This window comes from Crocuta crocuta, unplaced genomic scaffold (genome assembly GCF_008692635.1).
Source record: "Crocuta crocuta isolate KB4526 unplaced genomic scaffold, BGI_CrCroc_1.0 scaffold41, whole genome shotgun sequence".
Classification (NCBI taxonomy): Eukaryota; Metazoa; Chordata; class Mammalia; order Carnivora; family Hyaenidae; genus Crocuta; species Crocuta crocuta.
Genome location: NW_027529428.1, coordinates 11,204,777 through 11,223,720, shown reverse-complemented (window position 1 = coordinate 11,223,720; position 18,944 = coordinate 11,204,777). Strand labels below are relative to the sequence as shown.

General features: G+C 42.5%; 1 protein-coding gene across 5 annotated transcripts in view; it reads left to right on the top strand.

Annotated features, from left to right (window-relative positions):
• The window catches only part of TJP2 (tight junction protein 2), a 93,914-nt gene that overhangs the window by 18,219 nt on the left and 56,751 nt on the right, over window positions 1-18,944 (top strand). The gene's annotated exons all lie outside the window — the stretch shown is intronic.

Below are 18,944 nucleotides of genomic sequence, written 5' to 3'. Positions count from 1 at the left end.
CGCGGCGGGCAGCTGCTCCTGTCCCACCTGAGAGTGGGGCCGGGGCCACGGGGAGATTTCACCCGAGCGGGTGGTGGCTCATGGCCTCCAGGGCTCCTTGACCCTCTTCTCTCGTCTCTGAAGTCACTTGGGTTCCAGATTAAGTGATCAGGGCGGGTGGGGGACAGGGTCCTGAACTCAGCCCTGGATCTCTGCTACCTTGAAGGCATCTCGTCCTGCCTGTCGTGTAGCCTGCCTTCTGCCTTTGTGTCTTCCTCCTCTGTTTCCTACCACACCTACTTGATGCAAACTTACAGGCTTGTGCGCGTGAGACCAACTTGACAACTCTTTGGAGACCAGAAGCCTCGTTTTCCTTTTTAAACAGCCGCCGCGGTAATACAAGTAAAAGTTGTTTTCAGTAGGGAATGGCGATGGTGTTTTGGAGGAAGCCACAACAAGGGGCTGATGAATGCTTTCTAGTCTGGTGTTATCTTACCTGTCACCATTCCTTTGCTTTATGTCTTCATTTGTCAGGTGTCCGCTTCTACACAGTAGTTTAGGTTATAAATAATCAGGGTTTTGACTGCAGGGTTTTAACATTCTTGAATTGTGGACGAACTTGGGAGCGAATACTCCAGGGCTTAGTAATGGAATACAGCCTCCCACCTCTATTTTAGTTGAAGTTCTTAGGCAGCGCTGCTTCCCTGGCAGCTGTCTGGCCTGAGTAATTATGGTTGTGGTTTCCCTGCAGTTCCCAGCGGAGATTCTCCCCGTCGTAGAAACTGCCCTGCGACTCCACACTCCTTCCCTCGGCTTGGGGGATCCTAGCAGAGGGGGCGAGAGGCCCTCTGCCTCCCATCTTCTCGTGGTCTGTGCTGGGTGTGCTGATAATCCTTGCGAGGGAACCAGTCCTGATTTGGCNTGGGGAAGGGGTTGCTTTAAGTGAGGAGTTAGTAGAAGTAGCTGCATATGTAGCTTTTCATATCCTGCCTGAGAATGAAACTTGACTCTTCAGTAAATTTTCATGAACAACTTCACCTCAGCGTGGGGACTACAAGTGGTAAGAGCGGCCTGGCCTCTCTTGCACTGTCCTGTGGCGAAGCTTGCAGATAATGAAGAACAATTACAAACAGTCCAGTCAGATATATGCACGGGCCGCTGTAGCTTCCTCTCTCTGGGAGATGAGAGAGAAGGGGTGCTTGACTCAGGCAGCAGTGGCTTTGGAGGTGTTTCTTGAGCTCTTTCAGAGCTGCTTCCAGAGGTAGACGCAGGAGGACTTCTTTCCTTGCAGTGGCTGCTGCAACCTTTTTATGACCACGCAGCTAATAACGAGCACCTACCTGGGGCGGTCTCTGCAAGGGGTGCAAGATGAGCAAGACTCGGTTTCTGTCCCCAAGAGTCCGTTACATCTGAAAATTGCAGACTGTTGTGGACTCCGCACTCTGCTGGGATACCTGCATAGAGGTGTGCACTCTGAGCACAGAAATACACGGAGGGTGGGACTGCCGTACACGCCCTCCCAGGGTGGGTTCTATTTGGGAAGAAAGGGCCGCATTCGAACAGATACTCCCCAGTGTAAGCCAGTAAGGAGGAGGGGGCTAATAACACACCCACCTCTAGGGTTGAGTGAGGACTCCATGAAATGATATAAGGTTCCGGGCATGCGGTGGGTGGCAGGTAAGCAGTAGCTAGAAATATGAACCAAGACAAGTGCTGAAAACTCCAAGTGCGGCATCCTGGGAGGTAGGATCTAGAAGTACAGTTAGGAGGTACCACCTAGGTGTCTAAGCAGGAGCTGAGGGAAAGGAGAAAGAGCTGCTCACACTCTGGAAAGGCCTTGAATGCCAGTAAGAGACCTTGGGGGGGGAAAAAAGTCCTAGAAATCCTTAAGGTATTAGTGACTTGATTTTCCCTACAAGGAAGTGAATCAGTTTCCCAGTAAACACCACCCCACCCCCTACATAGGGCATATTACGCATTTTGAGGCTCTCAAAGGCTTAAGCCCAATACATTTTAACATCGCCCCCCTGGGGAATTCCATTTGCAAGGACTTCTGTCTTCATTTGTTTAACTTTTGATCTAATTCTTTGTACATCCACAAAAGGTTGCAGCCAGCCATTTATCCTTTGCAGAAGTGCCTGGGAATGCAAGGGAGATGAAAAAAAAATCTTTGGTTTAGAAAGGGTGTTTCTTCTGAAGGTATTCTTTTTAAGAGACAGGTAAAATTCTTGAAACTAGGCAGGCCCACTTTCCTCCTGTGGGCTGGAGTAAGTTCTGTAGTTTACAAAGTCATGCAGATTTGGTCCAGGAGTGGCCAGAGGTGTGGGTAGCAGGGGTGGAGTTTAAGAGGAAGGGTTAGTAATCAGTCCCTGCTGAAACTTTCAGCATACTTCCACCAAGAACATGAGCCATCGGGGAATTCCTTACCTAATCCCTAAAGCAAATCCCATTTAGGAGATGTGTCTTCAGATTAATTTATCTAGGTTGAGCGCCGACTCCCTGTAAAATGCCTCATTGATTAGATTCTGAGTAGTAATCAAGGGCCCAACAATTGCTGGCCAGATGGCCTCGGACTAGCCAGCCTTGCTGTTGAAAAAGGCATTTTCCATTGAAGTTGATTTGGGGTGTGGTATTGTGTGGGGGCGTGGGGGAGGGGATAGAGATGGGGAAGTAGAATGATTATCTCAGGTATTTTACTGAGTTAGTTTCTTGATACTAAATCCAAGCGTCGGGGTCAGAAACAGACCCAGAGATCAGATTTTAACACCTATTTAAGTGGGTTAAAAACTTCAAAGTTTATGTGAGCTTTTTGAGGGTAAAAAAGAAATCTTCTCTAAAACTATTTTAGGGCCTGCTTCACCCCCATGGGAATTTTTACCATGACCCTTGTTAGCAGAAGCCCATATAGCTACCAAATCTATGAGGGGCTAAGATGGTGTTATCATTAAAAAAAAAATTTTTTTTTTTAATATTCCTCTTTATTTCTAGGAGAGAGAGAGAGAGAGAGAGACAGCGTGAGCAGGGGAGGGTCAGAGAGAGAGGGAGTCACAGACTGAAACAGGCTCCAGGCTCTGAGCTGGCAGTTAGCACAGAGCCCGATGCGGGGCTTGAACCCATGAACCGCGAGATCATGACCCAAGTGAAAGTCGGATGCTTAACTGACTAAGCCACCCAGGGGCCCCTAAAAAAAATTTTTTTTTAAAGACCATGTATCAGCAGTGGAAAAAAGTTTTCAGGCACTCAGTTCTAACATGAAGTAGGAGCAATAGCTAGATCCAGGTTTGAAGGGTGCCTGGGAAATACAGTTGGCTAAGCATGTACACCACCTACATTATTGCTCAAGACTCTGGAATTAGAAAGTGTCTGCGCTCCCTTTTGCAGCTTGATTAGGAAATGCACTTGGCTTCTTACTTCTAGAGCCCAGGCAGCCCTGCTTAGGCCTTCACATGATGGTGACAGTTTAATTCTGTTTTTAAGGGGTTTAGAGCCTTTCTCATCTAGCCGGCCACTGCACTGAAAGCTTTATCAGCCTCGGTTACTGGGAGCTCAGAAGAGAGACTAGACTGTTGTAGTGAAAAAATACCTGATTATGTTGGGGCACCTGGGTGGCTCAGTCGGTTGAGCCTACGACTTCAGCTCAGGTCATGATCTCATGGTTTGTGGGTTCGAGCCCTGCGTCGGGCTTTGTGCTGACAGCTAGGTCAGAGCCTGGAGCTGGTTTCGGATTCTGTGTCTCCCTCTCTGACCCTCCCCTGCTCATGCTGTCTCTCTTTCAGAAATAAATGAAAAACATTAAAAAAACAAAAACAAAAACACCCTGATATTGTTACTTAAGCATTCTTTTTCTGTCCTGTTTTGCTCTTCCCCGAACAGCGTTTTCTAAAGTGTGCTACACAGACAGACTTATAGGCGGCACATTATTTTTCAGTGACTTTGCATGGATATTGTACTTCAAGATAAAAACTCTAAAGCCAGTTACCAAACTCACTTATTTCATGGACAGATTGTTTATTTAGAATGAGGCAAAGCAGTGGTGCAGTCAGTTAAGCGTCTGACTCTTGGTTTCGGCTCAGATCATGGTCTCACAGTTTCATGAATTAAGCCCCACATCGGGCTCCACGCTGGCAGTGCAGAGCCTGTTTGGAATTCTCTGTCTCCCTCTCTCTCTGCCCCTCCCTCACTCATGCTGTCTCTGACTCTCTCAAATAAATAAACTTAAGAAAAATTATAAAAAAAAGAACGAGGCAAAAATAAATGTTAAGTAAAGCAACAAGTTTGATGTAAGAAAAATAAATTCTTGGGATGAGTGGTATGAGAATAAGGCAGAAATTGTGAACATAGCCCTTGAAATCTGGACCTTGGGAAATACTGCTTAAAATATGAGTATGACATTTAGTTATGAAGTGCTGAGTACACCCTGACCACACTTTCAGGAATGTCCGACACAGAATGACCCAGAAAAGCCAGGAAAGTTGAATTTGACAGATTTTTAGGTCTTAACGTGTGCATCTTGCTCTTGTCTACCCGGCTCTTATCTTTTATTGCGGACAGTGCATTTGTGAAGCGATTTGATGTCTTGCTTAATTCTCATTCCTCTCTCTGCTTCCCACAAATCACTCTGCAGATTTAAAAGTCTGTGGTGTGACTTTTATGACAGGATGGACTGAAAATGTAGGAAACTTAGGTACTACAGGGGGTACCATCTGCTATGCAGTGCATTTTGCTCTCTTGCTCTAGCAGTGCTGAAGAAGGTAGAGAATCAAATAGCCTCACATGTAAATGCATTTAGTGTTTTTTTTTTTTTTAAGATTTTATCTTTTAAAATAATCTCTATACCCGACATCGGGCTCAAACTCACAACCCCCGAGATTAAGAGTTGCACGCTTTAGCAACTGAGCCAACCCAGTGCTCCTAAATGCAGTTAATTTTTTAAAGATGTAGTTTATGTTGGTCTGTAAAATATCCTTTAACAAGGATTGTAGTAGAAATTAGAAGTCTTGAGGTTAAAAAGAAAAATAAAAAAAGTAACCCTGCCTTGGTCTAGAGAAAGGAGCAGTTAAAGTTTATAGTCATAGTAGGTAAATAAAACCAGAATAGAAAACACTTTGTTTCAGTCACCAAAATCCTTAGTTGTGTGTGTGCATGCACACCTTTCATGTGAAATTCTAAGCCTTCAATTAGTAACTTGTACTTCAGTCATTTTAAATCCATGCAGATTATTTGTTTAATGTCTCTGCCAGATGGTTACAGTTAAATCAGGTCTTTAACCTTAAAAATATAATGCAGCCTTTCTTAATCATTTATACACCGTGTACATTTTTAAGTAAACTCTACCCAGTCCTCTACAATGTGGGGCTTGAACTCCTGACCCCAAGATCAGGAGTCATATGCTCTACTGACTGAGCCAGCCAGGCATCCCCACCTGCACCTTATATATTTTAGACCATAGGAGTATACGTTTTTATAATAATGAATGTTTATTTTAACTTTCAGACTAATATTTAGCCTAATTAGAATAGTCAAAGATTATAGTCTTTCTGTTTATGTTTCCCTAACATTGCATGTGTGGGGGAGAAATTTGGGGGTGGCAGGAATACTAGTGGTGAAAGCATACACTTCACAGATCTTTTGTGAATAAAATGTATGTGTTTTAAAGTTTATTTATTTGGGGGTGGGGGTGGAGAGAAAGAGACAGAATGAATGGAGTCCAGCACGGGGCTTGAACTCCTGAACTGCAACATCATGACCTGAGCCAAAACCAAGAGTCAGACACTCAACTGACTGAGCCACGCAAGTGCTCAAAGTATTTGTGTTTTAGGAAGCTGAACGGACAAATTTCAAATTACACCATTAATCATGGCAAAGATCTCATGTCACATCCTTGAGTGCAAATGTTTTCTAAATTTTACCTTTATGCATATGTAAAGTCAGACTCTAAAATTAATTAATAGGGCAATTGTTATTTTCTATTGTAGACTTTAATCAGTCATATGAAATATATAATGTTCACAAGAAAAAGATGGCATCATTTTCTGAAACCTTAATTATTTTCTATTGTAGACTTTAATCAGTCATATGAAATATATACATTATGTTCACAAGAAAAAGATGGCATCATCTTCTGAAACCTTAATTATAGTATGCCTCATCTGATAGACACCCTATATGAGACTAAATATATAGTTATATATTTATAATTAGTGACAAGTCAAAGGCATTTGGAGAAAAATATATATGGGGATAGTTCCTGGTAGGTAACAGTTACTAGGCTGTAATTAACAGATAATGATTAAAGGCCGGCTATATCTTTGCCATTGTATTAAAGAAAACCTTTGGTAGAGATGAGAGAACACTGCAGATACTCTAGATTTTGCTGCTATTTGAGTTGAAGCTGAACAGGGGAGGAAATACTGTTTTCTAATAAAAGAACTTTTCTAGGACTTGTAACTATTTTTTTAAAAAAGTTTATTAATTTATTTATTGGGGGTGGGGGTAGGAGCAGAGAGGGAGAGAGAGAATCCCAGGCAGGCTCCTGGCTATCATCGTGGAGCCTGATGCTAGGCTCGATCTCATGACCTGAGCTGAAATCAAGAGACACTCAACTGCCTGAGCCGCCCAGGTGCCCCAGGACTTGTAGCTTCTAAGACCTCTGTTCCTCAGAGGAGGAAATAATGTTCCGAATATGGCTTTGTGAGAACCATTTGTTCAGAGCCATTTATTATCACAGAAGTAAAGGAAGTATTCCAAGTTCTAGGTTGTGGAGTTTCTTTTGTGCCTTAGGTAGTGGAGCACACCTAAGACCCAGGGGCTGTGTTGGGAAGGAGGGTAGTGTATGCTGTGAGAGGCAACCAGCCCACTATTCACAAATATATCTGGCAAAAGCAGAATGAGATTATTTGAGGGAATTAGCAAAAGTAACCATTTCTGTTTTTGAAAAGAATGACTCGTTTAGATGGAACTTCCCTGTGAGCTCATTTTTAGAAGCCTGGTTCCTCCCTTACCCTTCTTCCCGCAGGCTGAATCAACTTCCTTCTCGCTTGTGATTGGTTGGTATGCACATGTCAGTATTTATTAGAGCCCTTATCACGTCTGCTACATGCCGGTCACTTCCCGTCTGCCATGAACCCCTCCTTGGTCTGAGTCATCTGGGTAACCCCAGAAGCTGACGGGGCACCAGACATATCCACTAAGTTAGCACATCCAACTGACTGGATCTGGGGAAGGCTTCTGTTGGTACACCAGTAAGAATTGAAGACTCACTGGGAACCCAGAGAGTGGATTACTGACGTTTATATAGCGAATGGATGATAGTTCGTAGTCTGAAAAAGACCTGTCGAGTTATATACTGACCTCTTCTGTAGTGGTGTTTAAGCTGTACTGCTAACTAGCTGGGTGACTTCAGCTAAGGCTCATAAATTTAGTTTCTCTACAGGGAAATGAGCAGTTAGATTTGAAGGTCTCTTAAGTCTTCCCAGTGGTTGGATATAAAGCGTAGAGAACATTCTAAGTAACTTCTATTGGTTCTTGTCATCTTAAAGTGCTTCCAGGCTCTTTAAAATCCTTGTGTGTTTGTGTGTGTTTTCTTGTAAGAAAAGATCCAGTGGATCTTCTCTGAAAGATATTTTTCTAAAAGACAAACTGAGAACTCAAGAGTGACAATAGTTGTTCTGCTCAAGAAGTGCTGCAAAGATCTATTATTCAGTTGCAGCTTTAAATAATGCACCACCACAGTGTGCTGTTTCTCTTCCTTGCTCTGCAGCCCCAGCCTATATCTGCAGTCATCTTGGGTCACTTCTTAAGAATCATTCTTTCTCTTTCCTCTTCCCCTCCATTCTTCCCAGTAAGTGCTATGTACATGGAGTCTCCCACACCCCCTTCTTTTCCTGTGGACTTCTCTTACAGGGGCCACATCACCTGCAGTAGGAGGGTGGAAAGGAAGGCGGGCCTGCAGCTGGGAGCCCGTTCTTGTTTGTTCTTCATAAACTGCTGAAGATGAGCCTCCTGGTTACTGTTGCAGGACCTCACTGATCACTTAACTTATGTTAGTAAAATGAATGTTAGTCATTTTACTAACTTAAAGTCACTCACTGTCACTCAACTTTGAGAATCACTTCAGGGAGAGCACTTTGCCTGCTTTGGGCTGGTCTGTTTAGTGTCTAGGTGAGTTTTAAGAGGTGAGAGAGATTTGTGGCATCTCAGACACCCATTGAGATTTTCCAGAAATGGAACTGGAAACATTTGTGCTCTTCCTTCTGGTGTTATTGTTAAGAGTCTAAAAACAGGCAAGCGGCGACACCCTGAAATGAAGAGGCACCGAGTTCATCTTGAATACCGGTGGCCTTCTTTCTAGCAGACCCAAATCTGAATTTTAGACAAAGATCTGGGAGAAATATTTAGTCTATTTATACTGCTTAAGTGGACAGTTTGCAGATGTCTTTACCTGAGTCCGGAAGAGGCAGGAAAGGTGGACTCAGTTTACCAAAGAATTGAGGTTAAAATCTTGTGCCTGAAACTGAGAAAAATTTTCCCAGAGAAACTGGCATCCAGGGTCTGTCCTCACAAGCTTGTTTCCTCATAATGAAGTTTCTTTTATATTGTTATTTTTCTGTCGTTTTATTGAAGCATAACTTACACACAGCAGATCTCCAAGTGGTCAGCTTGATAAATTTGTTTGTGTTTGTGTTGTGCATGTAACACAAGACCCACCATTTTATTTTATTTTTAAAAATTTTTTTTATGTTTTTTATTTATTTCTAGGAGAGAGAGACAGCGTGAGCAGGGGAGGGTCAGAGAGAGAGAGGGAGTCACAGACTGAAACAGGCTCCAGGCTCCGAGCTGGCAGTCAGCACAGAGCCCGACACAGGGCTCGAACCCACGAACCGCGAGATCATGACCTAAGTGAAAGTCAGACGCTTAACTGACTAAGCCACCCAGGCGCCCCTAGACCCACCATTTTAAACAGTTTTTAAAGTGTACAGTTCAGTGGCATTTAGTACTTCCACAGTACTGTACATCTATCACTCTGGTTCCAGAGCTGGACGGACTCTTACATGAATGTGTGATTACCACCTAGATCAAAAAACAAGACTTTCCATCACTCTAGAAGGTTCTCTCTTGCTACTTCTTCCTATGGTTACCACCCCCAAGGGAACCTCTCTTCTGACTTCTCTCACTCTGCTTGACCTTGCGAGGATCTATATAAATGAAGTCAACATTTTGTGTCTGACTTCTTTTTTTCCAATATAACTTCCATGAGATTCATCTGTGTTATGTGATTCAGTAGTTCTTGTTTGCTGCTGAGTTGTATTCCATTTATATGAATTCACCATTTTATCCATTCCTCTGTGGATGGATATTTAGGCTGTTGTCTCTTTTGTCTTTATTATGAATGAAGCCGCTATGGAAATCACCTACACACTGCTTTGTGGCCTTCTGCACTGATTGCTCTTGTGTAAATTTCTAGGAGTAGAATTGCTAGGTCATGCTTTGGGATATGTTTGACCTTTGTTCGGTAACTCTGAAGTTGGGCAGACTTAGTTCGTTTGAATTCCTTTGTCCTGCTGCTTGCTTGCTCTACCTCAGGCAGTTTACTTTTTCCTTGTTCGGTTTTCTCAGCTGTACAGTGGGCACAGTGTGCCTGCTCAGTCTGGGTTCCACGAAGAAAACACACATCATTTTGGCTATTTAACAGAGAAAGGAATTTAATAGACAGAATTAAGTGCCTACACGATAAGAGACTGAAGGGGTGAAAATCAAGGGCTCCCGCTGGCTTTCATATTTGTGTCTCCCATGCCCTGAAAGTTAGAAAGCTGCTGCGGCACAGAGCCAGGACCTTGGAAACACCCTTCCGCCTTCTCTGCCTCTGCAGCCCACAGGTGGCTGAAACGGTAGGGAACTTAACGATAGTTGCAGAGCTCAGATCTGGGAAGTGTAGTTTTGCCTGCCACTTCTGGGTATCTGCTTTCCTTCTTCCTTTCCAGACCTTAAACAAGTGCACCCTGTTGGCAAGGGGGTTGGGGGTTTCTGGCCTCTGGGAGTCCGGGAAGATGAGTGCCAGGCAATGAGAAATGGGATAGATGCCTCCTGGGGTTGCACTGGAAGCCTAAATGGCAGTGGTTATAACTTCTTAGTATCCTCATTATTACAGAAGAACAGGATGCCCAGGCAGTCATAAGACTTCTCTCTGTAATGCACGTTCTGAATCCGTCCTTTGACTTTATAGTCACCTGCTGGAGCATGGATGCTGCTGCAATTTACACTCACCTGTTGCATAAGTGTTTCTCTGAAGGGCCTCATCTTCTTTAGCTCTTAATCTGTGACTCTAGGTACTTCTCTATATGAGTAAGCTTGAGAAATTATAATTTGCAAGCCTACCAATTAATGCAGAAACTGAAGGGTGATTTAATTCTATGAACAGCTGCTTTGATGTATCCTTTATGAAGCTTAATGACTGCTTTCTTTTTGAAGTCCTTCTGATTTGTTAGTTTTTAATAAAGTAAGAGGTGATGTGTAAATCTTATTGACAGGTGGATTGAAAAGGACGTTCCCTTTTTCTGTCTTTAACATTATCTTCTGACAAATGAAATGGAAAGAGACTAGATTTTAGAGATTAGATTCGATGTGGTGCCTCGAATCGCAAGGCAGACAGCACATGGCAATGGTGCTTGTCCTTTATGTAGCTTATATTATGAAATGTGAGCTATAGTGTATTGCTCTTAATACACTTAAACATCTTGAATCAACTGAATCAATTTTTTACCTTACTTTTATTGCTTTGAGGTGAGCTGGCCCAGTGATTTATTGATTAACATTTTATTTTGGGCTTATATCTATAGTGCTACTTCTGAAGGCTCCTTGCAGAGAAATTTGAAGCGACAGGAATGCAAATATTCTAAGTGCCAAGATAAGCGTGAGCGGTAACTTCATTTCAGGCCCTGCCGTAGCAGTTAGAGTGAGCTGGCTCTTTGCAAAGCTTGCTTAAATTTGATTGTGTTAGAAATATATTGACAGAATCCCATTTTCTCTCTTTTAGCCAGACTTACCCAGTTGGCCAGGGCTAACAATGGATGTCCAAACAGTTTACAGTGGTTAATACAATGGACAAAGGGTTTCACTGTTGGGAGAGTGGGAAAGAGAGCTGATGGGGAGCTTCTTAAGGGCACTGACCTAATTCACTCCTTCAACAAAAATGATAAGTTTTCAATATATATGTATTCTGATCCAGGTGTCTATAAATATTTAAGCTAGTAGTGTTACAGCCTCAGGAAGGGATGTGTGGTGTTGCTTTGTGCATTTTGGAAAGTACAGCCTTTATTTTTATTTGACAATGGCCCTTAGATTTTTTTTTTTTTTAAATAAGTCAAGTTCTGGCACAAACTAATTTTCCACAAAAGTTAGGGAGCTAAGAAAGGCAGCTGAAATCACACATCATTCTCCTCCATTCTGAAACCTCTTCACATTCAGGAATTTTAGTCATCCACTTTTTAAAGATAAACTTCTCTGTGAGCCTTTCTTCTGTAAAATGTGGAGAAACAGGACTGGATTAAAAATAAAATTAGTTCAGGCATTGCTAAATAGTATAGTGTTTATGATTTACTTTGTCCAGGAGACATAAATATGCCAATGCTTTTGCTATTTATTACCACAAAATATTTGCAGTCAGTATGCGCTGCCTCAAAGAATATCTCTTACCTATTAATAGAACAGAAGCAAAGGAGAGTGCACACGTCACTGTGGGGTAAAAAAGCTCACTGGGCTTAGTTGTAAGCTCCAAGTAACAACTGCAGTGTTGTTCTAAGTGGTCTTTAAGTATGATTGGATGATTAAATATAAGTGTTGACCTGACTGGATTATATCCCAGCCACGAACTGTCCTGAAAAAACAGCAGTAACCTATCACTCCTGACAATTACCAGACTTGTTCTTTTGGCTTTGTATTTGGGATAATGATTTATGCAGTGAAGTATCACAGAAACTGGGGTGCTGTCTGTCTCTTTCATCTGCTTCAACCTGGAGATACTGGCTCTCTTTGTGTAGTCTGCTGCATGGATAGTCCATTATCTTCATAAGAAGCAACATAAGCTTTTTGATTGGGATGAGCTTGATCAAAATGAATGCTTGGAAACAATGAATTGCAAAAAAAGCCCTCAGTTAGGTCTAAACTTCAGTGTGTGTATTTATTTTTGCAGAACAGCATGCTGTTTTCTGGGGGGGCCTGTGTTCTGCCTACTGTTGGGAGGGGTATCGGTCTCGGTGCTGGGGGCTGATTACGGGTTCTTGAGGGAGTTTGCTTTCCTGGTCCAGACATTGTCGCATTGTTGCTCAGTCAGTGAAGGAAAGCAGAAGGAAGTAATGGAGCAGCTAAGTCCTAGAGGACTGAAGTGTGATCCACATGGGTGTGTATTCTCTCCCTCTTCTTAACCATATTCCCAGCCCTGCAAAAAAGCACCTTACGGTGGCTTGGAGACTGTTTGAAATTGCAACTTTCCATTATTGGACTAACAAATCTAAAAAACAAAACACAAAAAACCCCCCATCAAATCTAAAATATGCATTAGTAGAGCTTGCAGAACAGCTCTGAGCCGGTGTCCTTCATTTCTTCAACTATGGGTGTATTGGGGCAGGCTCACTGTGCTCAGTTCCTAAGTGTTCAGAAAACTGATGTTGGTGAAAAATGCCTAATCATGAGGGGGGCCAGGTTTTGCTCTGTGTTGTAGGACTTCTAACTTTCCTCTAGTGAAGTAAGGGAAGGAAGCATGTGACTGACACGGTGTCAGACCTTCGGTGGAGATTTCACTGATTCCACCCAATTGGAGGTAGGTGTTAAAACCTGATTTGATAGATGAGGAAAATGAGGTTCAGAAGTGTTAAGTACTTTGCCCCATGTCACATCGCTCAGTGTGATAGTCAGGGAATTTGAGCCAAGGTCCACTTGACTAACTCAAAACTAGTAGGTTCTTCCAACCCCACCAGCCTCTGTTTTTCAGAATTAGATGGGCAGGGACATAGCTGGAGAAGCTAAAGGTTCTCTGTTGATTTCTAGGAGTTTAAACATTATCATTGAAAGTGTACAGAAGTTTTTCCCTCCAGGGAATCATGAGTGATGATAATATATATCAGTGTTTTTAAGAGATGTTTTTATTCTTCAGTGACTTGTTTGTGTTCATTACTGTAAAGGGCCCTAAAGACTCTAAGATGAGTAATACACAGCCTGATGAGGAAGTAGGTCATATAAACAACTATCTAAAACCACAATTTATTACAGAAATATTAAGAATATGTCTTGTCCGCGAGAGTCCTTCAAGTCCACAGCCTCTAGTTAGAAATGACTGTGTTAGGGGCGCCTGGCTGGCTTAGTCGGTTAAGCGTCATGATCTCACTTAGGTCATGATCTCGCTGTTCATAGGTTCAAGCCCCGCGTCGGGCTCTGTGCTGACTGCCAGCTCAGAGCCTGGAGCCTGTTTCAGTCTGTGACTCCTTCTCTCTGACCCTCCCCTGCTCACACTGTCTCTCTCTCTCTCTCTCTCCTAGGAAAAAAAAAGAAAATGACCGTGTTATCAACCCCCCGTCCCCTGAAAAACCCCCACAATTGTTGTTAATGTCAAAAAAAACTTGTGGCTACAAAGCACATGGGTTGTGGAATTAGGACATCTTAACATGCTGTGTTTGGGAACTTGGCTGTTAAGGGTCAGAATTCCATCACAAGTTGCCTCAGGATCAAAGTACATCTTTTAAAACTTCACATATTTCCAAGAAGTTTAGGCTACCAGATACACTACCATGTGCAGCAGAACAGTAAGCTTTTTTTCATACGTAGCCAAGGCCATATGCATTGATATAGTGAAAGTTTTGACTGAGGATAAAGACAGAGTGGGAGTACTGGAGTTAGAAGGTGGTGGAGCTGACATCATGGAGTGCCATGTGTTCACCTTTGGACAGGTGAGGGTAGGAGGACGTGGAACACCGGGGCAAATAGCCCAAGGGGTAGAAAGAGTTGGGAAGGCTCAGAATACAGATGTTGTTTCTTTCTAATTTCCTAGCAAGGGTGCTTTTTTTCTTCCTTACTGCCTTACCACAGAGCTGTCTTCGCCCAGCACCCAGAACTGATAAGTTAGATGAACTTCCATGGACAGTCTATTAAAGCTGACACTATTTGAAATGTTGATTCTTGGTCCTGAGCTCAGCCACAACAAATACTGGCTGTAGCATTCTGACCAGATTCTAAGTTGGACTTCAGGGTAGAAAATGGAAACTTCTAGTGTTTATACCCTCTCTTTAAAATTTAAAAAATTTCTTGGGAGTGCTAGGGTGGCACAGTCAGTTAAGTGTCCGACTTTGGCTCAGGTCATGATCTCAGGGTTCGTGAGCTCGAGCCTGGCATTGGGCTTTCTGCTGTAGCACAGAGCCTGCTTCAGATCCTCTGTCTTCCTGCTCTCTCTCTCTCAAAAATTAATAAACATTAAAAAAAATTCTTCTAGAGCAGCATTTGCCTTGGGTTGTGAGTGACACATCTTCATTCTCTTTTTGTGAGGGTGCACAGACAGCATTCCAGCTTGCAATCGGGAACCAAGGTGTTTACTTCTTTTTGTCGAACTCATTTCTTCACACAATGTTGATATTACTAACACATGCAGTTAATGATCTACTTTGAGGATTATCTGAAGCCAGATTTTGCTCTCAGGCTAGCTTCCTCTGCAGTATGTGATTGGAAACAGTGAACAATTTAATTTAGCTTAGGTTAATACAACCAGAGAAGTTCTGTTGCTAACAAAACCCAAGTGTAGTTCACTGTAAAATGATCTAACTTCGGATTATGTACCCACTCTGAACTTGCCCCTTACTAATTAAAAAAAAAAAAAGTTAAGAAATAAACAGGGAAACAAAACCGGATTATCCCCAAATAGAGACTGGATGCTAAGGACAGTCCTAAGGTTTACTGAGGATAAAAGTGAAAACCAAGGTGAAGGAGAGCAGTGGTCAAGAAGTGTGTGCACCTCCCTCAATACCAGTGTGAGCACCTTGTAGGTATAGATCGTGTCTTGGTGAACAGATACCTGCACATCAGTAGGCCGTTACTAAATCTTGCATGAGTTTAGACTAGGGGTTTGCAAACTACAGCCAACTGCCTGTTTGGTTGGTTGGTTTTTGTTTTTTCCTGCTAGGATTATTAGCAAAGAATTATTCTCAACTTTTTATTATTATTATTTTTAATGTTTATTTATTTTTGAGACAGAGAGCAATAGAACATGAGCAGGGGAGGGCAGAGAGAGAGGCAGACGCAGAATCCAAAACAGGCTCCAGGCTCAGAGCTGTCAGCACAGAGCTCGAGGCGGGGCTTGAACTCAACAACCACAAGATTGTGACCTGAACTGAAGTTGATGGCTCAACTGACTGAGCCACACAGGCACCCCGTATTTTATTATTTTTTAATTTTTTAAATATTTATTTTTGAGAGAGAGGGTGAGTGGGAGAGGGGCAGAGAGAGAGAGAGAATCCAAAGTGGGCTCTGCTCTGACAGCAGAGAGTCTGATGTGGGGGCTCGATCCCACAAACTGCCAGATCACGACCTGGGCTGAATCAGACGCTTAACCGACTGAGCCACCCAGGTGCCCCGTTCTTACTTTTTTAAATGGGCACGCTTAAAATTGGTTATGTATGTATTTCTGTAATATCTTTTGCCTCCAAAGCCTAAGATATATGCTACGTGACCCTTTAAGAAATTATGTGCTGGGCCCTGGTTTAGAACTCTCAGAAGCAGCATGCTTAGTTTCTTGCGCATTCGGCTATCTGGAAATAGGCATGTCAGGATGCTGACTTGTGAAAGATTCTGGCTTCATGAGGACACTCTTGTCTGAAGTCCTTGGCTGTGGGAAAGAGAGAAAGGGGTGGGCCTGAGCACTGAAGGGCTGGTGACATAAGCCCAAAAAAACTGGAAACCAGTATACTTCAAAGCACATTTTCTTTTTAGAATGCAGAAAGGCCACAAAACTGAAATGTCCCTCTATGATGAAATACTTCTGTCTGGGTTTTGGATGTTCTCATTTCCGTGGATTCCAGTTTTGGGACAATTACTGTTTATTGTGTTTCTGTGTTGTTGACCATTTTAGTTTCAAGCAATTCATTCTTTCCTGTCAGGGAAAATTTCAAGATTATAATAAGAGCCTGGGTGGCTCAGGTGGTTAAGCGTCCGACTTTGGCTCAGGTCATGATTTCACAGTGAGTGGGTTTGAGCCCCGTGTCAGGCTCTGGCTGACAGCTAGCTCAGAGCCTGTCTCCAGATTCTGTGTCTCCCTCTCTCTCTGACCCTCCCCTGTTCACGCACGCTCTGTCTGTCTCTCTCTCTCTCAGAAATAAATATAATAAGTTGCCATCATATTCAAAGTCTTGAAGAAATGTAGTGCAGAAAAGGAATCAGTGGTGTTCCTCTGGCTTAGGAGACTTGGAAAGGCTTTGGGCTCCTGTCAGAGACTGATACCCCAGCTCATAAGCATCCACTGTTATTGTTCTCTGTACTATTCCAGGCCCTCCTACATCCTACAAACAAGCATCCCTTGAGGGTGGGGACTATGTCCTATGTTGCTTAGGTCTTTGTTTTCAAGCCTGGTACACAGATACTTAAATGTTCAATGCAATCTATCTTTTAAATCTTTTATTAAACTAGTACCACAATGCCCTTTTTAGGGTGGGGCTTACTTAATAGAGGAAACACCCCTCCCATGTGGTACTTTCGAGTTTATAAAAACTCCCACATATAATTCTCCTCCAGTCTTCACAAAAACACTGGGAGATGGGTATTATCACCCAAGATGCTCAGAGAACTTGGGGTCATATGGGGTTAACTTGGGGTTAGTGACAAACTAGGTACTTGAACCAACTTACAAAGTAGAATAGCTAGAGACAACTTAGTGTGTTGTGTTACTGTCTGTTCCCCAGACCCCCTTTTCTTGCCCACTCCTCAGTAACAATACTGCAAAAGTGTCTTTGGAAACTGGCTTAGAAAGTATAGCTTGCTTTAGTCGTTTCTCCCAGTAGAAAGGGGATCTTGCCTGGGGCTTAAACCCTTGGATGGACCCCTCAGCTGATTAGAAGCCATCACTGCATGCAAAGTCAGTGCCAGGCCCCTCTGTGTCCCTCCTGTCCTACCTCCTCTGTCCAGTAACCTGCTGGGGCTGTCAGCCTAGGCTTACATGTTTTCTCTCTCAGTAAAGTAAGGAATTTGGAATCAGATATATACAAATACAAATCTACCTGTACCATGGACCTGTCTCAGACTTTCACTTACTCATACATGAGACCAAAATCCTTCCTGAGTCCCAGTCTCCCCCACCTGCCTGCCTCTCTGTGCCGACGTGTGGTCCCTTGTCTGTCCTTCCTCGGTGAGCTGCATACCCTATTTCCACATGGTCACTGAGAAGGAAAGCCTTCCTTGAGTCCCAGAAGAGGCCAGTTCTTTCTATTCTAGACCTTTGTGTGCTTTCCTGTCCTAGCACACGTCAGCTTTAGTTCTGCAGTTGCTAACTGACTCCTTCGTTTACACTGACTCTCAGCCTCTGAGCTCCATGAAGGTAGGGCCTTGTTTGTTACCCTCATTGTTTAATCTCAGGTGCTCAGTACAAAGCCTGGCACTGAAGAGGTGCTTGATAAATTATGTGTTGAATGAACCAATGAATGGATTCCACCTTCTGCATTGAAACTTTAACTCCTGTACATCTGTCTTCTGGAAATTATGTTCCTCTATACCAGTTAGGTCCAGTGACGAACAGCTTTCCAGACAGCTTAATTTTCTTTGAATATCCCAAAGCACCCAGAACCTGATTAGCAACTTTGTAGCATCAAGGTGTATTATAATATGCTTTTGTTTTTGTGTTTTTATAATGTTAATGAATGACTGTTATGTTCTACCTTTAGTATCCTCCATTTGCAAATTTATCTTGCCTCTTATAAAAGCTATAATGGTGGGGTTTTATTGTAATTATTAAGGTTCATTTCTAATTTCCTCTAAATGACATTTATTTTGAAATTTTAAATTTGAAGGGAAACACCATTCTTTTTTATTTCTGCATCACTGCACCATCTAGTGGATAATATCTGTTACTGTGCAGTAGCCTTTTCTGGTATCCTGACAACCTCCAGTTCCACAAAAGGGAAGTGTTGGGTGCCTTTTCATGCTTTAAGATAGCACATAATTTCTACCAATAATTTACGTTACTAGACAAAGATGGATTCTTTTTGAGAGGAGCTCAACATTGCTGAAATTCAGAATTAAAAAAAAATTGTTGACCCTTATCTAAAATTTCCCAGGTCACTAATAATGGAATAGTGTAGATTTGGGGAGGAGGTGTTTACACACTATTTTATGGACTGAGATGGGCTCAGTTTATATAGTAACTAACGGTATGTAAGGTATTAGACCACCGAATGAGAGCTTTTTCCAAGTTTAGGAACAAAACTATTTCAAATATCTTAACATTTTCTTTAAACAATTTTGTCACAAGAAGAAAACATTAGAAGCCTAACTATTTTTGTTTAACTCACTCAGTTACATCTACTGTTTTACTATTAAGTCAAAGGTGTTAGTAAGGCTTGCTGATTTGCATTTCAGTATCTTTAATAGCTTGGCTAGGTCTCCCACTTTGCATCAGTGTGGGAGGTGGATACAGGAAACCTCACCTTTCCCCTTCCTGTCTCTGGTCTTTGCTGCCCCCTCCCCTTAATGGAGTGTTTTCTAGTGCAACTGATAGTTCTTTGTTTTTCTTTGTTGATTCCATGAGATGAAATGGACACACACTGTGCTAAATGTTCCACTCAAGTACACTTTCAGTTACCAAGTTTCATATTTTAAATATATAATAAATATATATTAGGTTGAAGCCATAAACTGTAAGCTTCTAATTCTTATCCATACATTAATAGTTTAGTGTCTCATACTGACAGCTGGTTAAATTAGTGTTTTCAAAGTGTCCAAAA